Here is a 6,310-nt window from a genome sequence, read left to right as displayed (position 1 = left end):
ATGTTCTGAGACCTGTGGAGTTAACCATTGATTTTCAAGCCAAAGATTGAAGTACACTAATACACATGAAAGTACTGCAGTATTCAGACCTCCAAGTGCTCATTAAATGTTAGTGTATCAGAAAGGAAAGTAATGGAGCTTCCCCACTTCACTTCATGATTGTTTACCCAAGTTGACAATTTTTTCTTGTTTATTCACTTATTATTTCCCTTCTTACCCCAAAAATATTATTTTGCCAAGATAACATAAATTAAAAATTATAAAGCAGAGGCAGAGAACAAATAAACAAACAAAAAAATAGAAGCACAGGAAAAGAAATGAGAAGCAAGAACCAAAAGAATATAGTGGCCAAGAACAAAAGAGCACATGGAATAGAATTGGGAATAATATTTTGGTCATTTGAGATATGTATACCAAGAAGTTGGTAAGAAACGGTAATTGAAGGTAGCTCACTGGGCTTTTTTTAACATAGAGCCAGGGCCATAATTTGCAGATTTAATCCCAACAGGATGCCTGCAAATGTGTTCTGATTGTTATATCAAGGACACTCTGACATTAATTTAGAAAGGCTCTTTTGGTAATGGCATAAGCAGAAGCTTAGAGAGAAGAATGGAAAGAAAGCCCCCAAATATTTTCTTTTTCTGGAATGTCTTCAGGATGCTCGTATTTATCAGTAAAGAATACTAGCAATGCTGTCTTTAGGAAAGCACAAGATGTCACATGATAAAACTTTGAGTGATAAAAAGTCTTTGCAAACTCTCTAAAATTCAGTGACTTCTGGGTAGAACTATATTTTGAGTTGTGTGAAAAGTTACTTTGCTCTCTGAAGTCTGTTGGTAGCTTTGAAGTGATTTTGTGTTTTTCTTTTTCTTTTCCTTCTAAACCCCACTTAAATAGGCTTCCTAGAGTTTTGGAGCCAAAGAGAAGCTGTCGCTCAAATAAAGAGGGCAAATAAAGAGGGTAAAAGATTTGAGGGAGAAAAAAGGAATTAAATGTTTTTCACATATGCACTTGACCAATTGCTATAGTAGGCAAAATAAAAATGAATTCTATTAAATTATTTTTAAGAGAGAGAGATAGAGAGATAGAATGCTAGTGGAGGAGGGGCAGAGAAAGGGAGACAGAATCCAAAGCAGGCTCTGGGCTCTTAGCTGCCACCATAGAGCCCAACACAGGGCTCAAACCCATGAACCATGAGATCATGACCTGAGCTGAAGTCAGATGCTTAACTGACTGAGCCACCCAGACGCCCCTAAAAATGAATAATATTAACTATTAGTAGTTTAGAATTCATTGGTAATATAAAATAATATAAACAAAGGGTTTATATGTGTTCCAGTGTGCGTATGTGTTAGTCTGTACTTGATGAATTGAATGCTAATTATATTTACACACTATAGGATGGATATGTATATATAAACTATCATCTTAATTATTATTAGAATGATCATTTTCATAGAGAATTCCAGAAGAATTTAGTATAAATTAAAATTTATTGCACATATTTTCAAATACAAGTAGGCTTTGAGTTTTAAATACAAGTATATCAGATAATACAAAGTACAATCAGTATTTTAGAAATACTTTGTTGTTTAAATGCTGCTTCCTAAAGGGATTATAATTATTAAGAGTGTGAGGAGTTTGGGTGATTCATGAATAGATGTAGAAAATAAGTTCCTTTATAGGGGTGCCTAGGTGGCTCAGTTGGTTAAGCGTCTGACTTCAGCCCAGGTCATGATCTCAGTTTGTGGGTTTGAGCCCCATGTCAGGCTCTGTGCAGACAGCTTAGAGCCTGAAGCCTGCTTCCGATTCTTTGTCTCCCCTTCTCTCTGCCCATCTCCTGCTCATGCTCTGTCTCTCTCTGTTTCTCTATAATAAATAAATGTTAAAAAAAATTTTTTTAAAGAAAATAAGTTTCTTTATTTTTTTAAGGATAAAACTGAGAATGACCTAAATCTTAAATATTTTCTTTTGTCTGAACTTTAGCAAATTACCAAAATTCATTTCTGCTTTTTCTTTTTGTAAAAAATAATTAATGTTTATTTATTTTTGAGAGAAAGAGAGAGTGACAGAGTATGAGCAAGGGCAGGAATGGGGCATAGAGAGAGGGAGACACAGAACTCTAAGCAGGCGCCAGACTCCACGCTGTCAGTACAGAGCCAGATCTGAGGCTCAAACCCAAGGACCATGAGATTGTGACCTGAGCCAAGGTCAAACACTAAACCAACTGAACCACCCAGGCACCCCATTTGATTTCTCTTTTTAAGGAATTTTGCATCTATGGGTTAAAGCTTGGTTCCTCTAAATTGCTAATATTTTAAACTTGGCCAATTTCTGTCACCTTTATGTGTATTTCCTCAACTGTAAAATAAGGATGAAAATAGTACCTAGCTGATGAGGTAACTACAGTGAGGATTAAATGATACATATAAATGCCTGAAAGCATGCCAGATGCACAAATGTTCATTATTATTATTACTTTACTACTTAAATGAAAGATGAATTCATGTGATGGTTTATGTACTTTCTTGGGAAACAATTAGGAGAAAATTTGGGTCTTCCTAGGGTGCATCATGTTTTCTTTGCCCAGAGAAAGTAACTGAGCTGCAGAAGAGACCACTTTGGTTCCCATCTAGTGTACCTTGTAAGACTGCAGAACAGAGTTTACTTTTTGGCCCAAGACTTTTTGATTTTAAAACTGTTGATTACTTACCTGTTCTAAATATGTACTTTTGGGGTGAGACTGGCTGGCTCAGTTGGTTGAACAAGCAACTCTTGATCTCAGGGTCGTAAGTTTGAGTCCCATCTTGGGTGTAGAGATTACTTAAAGAAATAAAATCTTTTTTAGGAGTGCCTGGGTGGCTCAGTCAGTTGGGTGACTAACTTTGGCTCAGGTCATGATCTCACAGTCCATGGGTTCAAGCCCTGCATTGGTCTCTGTGCTGACAGCTCAGAGCCTGGAACCTGCTTCAGATTCTTGTCTCCCCCTCTCTCTCTATGCCTTCCCTGCCCACACTCTCTAACTCTCTCTCTCTCTCTCTCTCTCAGAAATACATAAAAATTAAAAGAATTTTTGAAAATCTTTTTAAAAAATTATGTACCCTTCGTGTGAACATAACCAAACCTGCTCCAAAGGGAATAACTTTGCTTTATATATCACATGCTAATGAGAAACTATTGACCCTGTTTATCATTCCTAAAATCTTTCCGCTGCCCTGCTGTCCTTCACTTTGAATATAAATGGTGCATTGCATGCAATACATTCTTCTGTTCCTTATTTTATGACCTAGTATGCTTGCATGGGGATTTGTGAGTTTTGTTTTGTTTTGTCTTTTTAATGTGAAATTCGATGGAGCTCAATTAAACATTTAAAGCAAACAATTAAAATCCCCAAACTTATATAAGCTGGTGTGCCTTAGACTCTGTTTTAGGGATTGAACTGTAGGCAGAGATAAAGAAGAATTTTCATTGGGATTCTGTTTCACCTAATAGCATAGCACTCTCCGTGATAGGAAGAGCAGTGATGGAAAAAGAAATGCATGATATCCAATTCCAATTTTTGTAAGTTTCAGTTTAAGTCAGCTAATGTGGAAAATTTGCAGTGAAGTTGTTTTGAATCCTTTTTTGTTTGATTGATTATTTATTTATTTTTACACAGGTAACAAGAAGCCTGTATTTAGTATTTACGATTAAAAATATTGACTCAAAGTAGGAATTAATGAAAATCTTAACATTTTTCCTAAACTATTTAATAAAATAGAGTTTAGAGCCAATAACAGATGAATCCTTTTTCTTAAATAAATAAATCCTCTTTAATACCACATTGCATTTGGAAAGATAGTATTTTTGCCATTCATGAAGTACACAGTAATTAGGATTTTTAAAAACTAGATATATCCATTTTCACATATATGAAAAATGCCATTACTTTTTCACTTCTAATTGGGAGAAGTATATTGGACAGATTTTACTTTTTTAAAAAATGTTTTTTAATGTTTTATTTATTTCTGAGAGAGAGAGAAAGAGAGACCGTGTGAGCAGGGGAGGGTCAGAGAGAGAGGGAGACACAGAATCTGAAACAGGCTCCAGGCTCTGAGCTAGCTGTCAGCACAGAGCCTGACAGGGGCCTCGAACCCACGAACCGTGAGATCATGTCCTAAGCCGAAGTTGGACACTTAACTGACTGAGCCACCCAGGAGCCCGAGATTTTACTTTTTAATTACAAAAGAAAATATGTTTCTACATATTTTTCTAGTTTTAGGCCTAGACAATTTTTTATTCAGTTCTTTTTCCAGGACATATAATCTCATGAGTAGGTTCTTTAGAAATTTGTTTTCAATAATATAAATTACTTTGTAATAATTATAAAAATGCTGAATGCTTACTTAAGACAGACCTTAAAAGATAGACCTTTTAAAAGGTACTATCATAAAACGCAAGACTTTTATTTGCATATCTATATAAAATTCCAAGATAGTATTGTGATATTGAGAAATACATTGATAAGGCAGTGTTAAAAATAACAGTGAGGAAAGATTAATGAATGATAAGGGAAATCAAAAAATAAAACATTTATACTGTTCCTGATATACAGGAAAAACCCAGCACACTGCAAATACCATCTAATAGTAATAGTAGGGGATAATTGTGTGATTTCTACAGGTGACACCATGAAGCTTTCTCTTTTTGATTTAAAAAAAGCCATTTTGGGGGCACCTGGGTGGCTAAGTCAGTTAAATATCTCACACTGTCAGTGCTGAGCTTGCTTGGGATTCTCTCTCTCCCTTCCTCTCTGTCCCTCCCCTTCTTTCTCTCTCTTTCTCACTCTCTCAAAATAAATAAACTTAAAAAATTATATTTACATATGTATATATATGTATAAGAAAGCCATTTTCATACATACACACACACACACACACACCACACACACCTCAAAGTATTTTTCCACTGCACCTGTTGGTCAGTATTGTAGCATCTGTAACCTTGGTTCTAACTCCTTTATCTCCCTTTGACTTGTTTTTGACTTCAGCTCTAAACTGGCTAAAGCCCCTTACAGGTGCAAAATTATTTTTCCTTTTCTGTTCTATTTCAATTCTTCACACATTCTACATTCAGTACCTTGGCCTATGTACTCTGTGACTGATGTCAATGTAGAGTTGTGTCTTAATAGCCCTGTGACAATAACGGTGTGAGGTAGAATGCTTCCTTGATAAAACAGATAATTTCAAAGAGTGTAAAACAACTCTTTTTTGATATCTCCTCTGTTGGATGCTAGCTCCAACAGGTCCATGGGTCCCTGAAGGATGGACGGTGTCAGCGAGGGAGGGAGAGAGCCCCAAGATCCTTTCTGATCACCAGGCAGGCATCTCTGTCCTGTCGGTTTTGGTGTCTTTATTTATAGGTCAAAGGTTAACATGGCATCAGAAAATGGAATTTTTACAATGGATAGCTCTCTGTGATAAGATGTTTTTGGAAATGTACAGAAATAGGTTTTACAGAAGTATTCTTGCAGAACTGCCCCAATTATAGTGAGGTTGAGTAACTAAGAAAATGACAGGGTGTTCACATTTTAATAACACTAAGATTAAGTCATAGGTTTGTAGATACTCTTATCCATCCTCATCACAGCTGCCAGTGTAAGGGAAGGTGTTTGTGGAATTTAGGCCTTAGGGAAGGGGTTGCTATACACCATCAGTTAGCATAGGTATATGTAGTAACTTATGTTTTGCTCTTATCTGTTCCTTCTCTCTAAGTTAGGCTCTTTGTCTCTGGGCAAGACTTGATTTTCCAGTTATATTCTTTATGGCACCGGAGAGCCAACCATACCTTTAGAGAGTTTTGCTCATTTCCAATACATAGAATAGCCTCTTTGAGTGCATATACCTTTGTGTCTAGTTTTATGATTTCTTGAATAACTAGGGCATGAGAGATGTTTTTGGTTAGCTGATTTACATGTTGAGCTGTATGAACATCTTGGACTAATGCAACAGTAGAAACAGAATTATACATGTAAAGGTCAATCTTTTATGGGTAAGGGTCATTAGCCTGTTCATAGCTCAAGGGAAAGTATGGAGTGAAACAGAGCCTGCTGGAGACACGATGTCTGTTCCCATAATCGAAACAAGGAGTTCCCACAATAAGTTCCTTCACAAGGTGCAGTCATCATACCAGGGCCGGAATAAGGGGACAAGTCACTCCCTATATTGATCAACAAGGTACCTTATGGGTCAGTGCTCAAGCAGAAATAATTGAGTGGGGGTGGATATCGGTCATCATCTGATTGGCAAGAGACTGTGCAAACATGCTTTAA

Source organism: Hyaena hyaena, unplaced genomic scaffold (genome assembly GCF_003009895.1).
Source record: "Hyaena hyaena isolate Hyena2069 unplaced genomic scaffold, ASM300989v1 scaffold_1184, whole genome shotgun sequence".
In the NCBI taxonomy this organism is placed as follows: domain Eukaryota; kingdom Metazoa; phylum Chordata; class Mammalia; order Carnivora; family Hyaenidae; genus Hyaena; species Hyaena hyaena.
The sequence above is the reverse complement of the archived record's forward strand: the minus strand, read 5'-3'. Positions refer to the sequence as shown.